This window comes from Oncorhynchus gorbuscha, unplaced genomic scaffold (genome assembly GCF_021184085.1).
Source record: "Oncorhynchus gorbuscha isolate QuinsamMale2020 ecotype Even-year unplaced genomic scaffold, OgorEven_v1.0 Un_scaffold_20058, whole genome shotgun sequence".
Taxonomy (NCBI): domain Eukaryota; kingdom Metazoa; phylum Chordata; class Actinopteri; order Salmoniformes; family Salmonidae; genus Oncorhynchus; species Oncorhynchus gorbuscha.
Genome location: NW_025761359.1, coordinates 1,570 through 2,774, shown reverse-complemented (window position 1 = coordinate 2,774; position 1,205 = coordinate 1,570). Strand labels below are relative to the sequence as shown.

The window sequence follows — 1,205 nt, the reverse complement described above, 5'->3', positions numbered from 1 at the left end:
TACATTTTTTCGTTAGGTACCCACTTGTGTATCAACAGATGCAGCAGTTTCTCACAACACAACAATATTCTGTGTACACTGGTCTAGCTGTGACCTGACTTCACCTTAGACGTGGGGCCAGTGGCGCAATGGATAACGTGTCTGACTACGGATAAGAAGATTCTAGGTTGGACTCCTGGCTGGCTCAATACTTTGTTTAATCGACTGAAATCAAGCTGGGAATGATACTGTATACCTTTCAGTGCTTCTGGCTGTTCTCACTTCAAACACATTTTAGACAGATTTCATCTGGACATTCCCCAACATCTCTGGCCGGGTTCAACTCCCGGTATGGGAAAGAATATATTTTCTTTAGGTACCCACTTGTGTAACAACAGATGCAGCAGTTTCTCACAACACAACAATATTCCCTCAGCAACAGGAAATGTGACTTGTTATGTAGATTAAAATTATACAAGGCTTTTTAAACGTTGAATACACTTCATGGCTGCATTTCTTGCTCTGCAGTAAAATTCATGCAACAACAGGAGGATCAAATTAACATATGCATCTGAAACAGAAAACCAAGGAACCTTTTTGTTGACAGACGCCATGACTGTGTACACTGTTCTAGCTGTGACCTGACTTCAGCTTAGACGTGGGGCCAGTGGCGCAATGGATAACGTGTCTGACTACGGATCAGAAGATTCTAGGTTCGACTCCTGGCTGGCTCAATACTTTATTTAATTGACTGAAATCAAGCTGGGAATGATACTGTATACCTTTCAGTGCTTCTGGCTGTTCTCACTTCAAACACATTTTAGACGGATTTCATCTGGACATTCCCCAACATCTCTGAGAAAAAAAGATGTAGCTTTTAAATCCAACAGGCATAATGTCAACATTTAAAGATTTGTCTGTGATGTGTATTTTAAGTATTTGTCTTCCCATATGGTCTAGCGGTTAGGATTCCTGGTTTTCACCCAGGTGGTATGGGGAAAGAATATATTTTCGTAAGGTACCCACTTGTGTAACAACAGATGCAGCAGTTTCTCACAACACAACAATATTCCCTCAGCAACAGGAAATGTGACAAGTTATGTAGATTCAAATTATACAAGGCTTTTTAAACGTTGAATAGGATTCCTGGTTTTCACCCAGGTGGCCTAGGTTCAACTCCCGGTATAAGAAAGAATAACTTGTCGTTAGGTACGCACTTGTGTAAC

General features: G+C 40.9%; 1 non-coding gene across 1 annotated transcript; it reads left to right on the top strand.

Moving 5' to 3' along the window:
* Nucleotides 1-640: 640 nt before the first annotated feature.
* On the top strand, nt 641-713 carry trnar-acg. Its single transcript has one exon. It is a non-coding gene; the product is annotated as a tRNA-Arg (tRNA).
* Nucleotides 714-1,205: the final 492 nt, after the last annotated feature.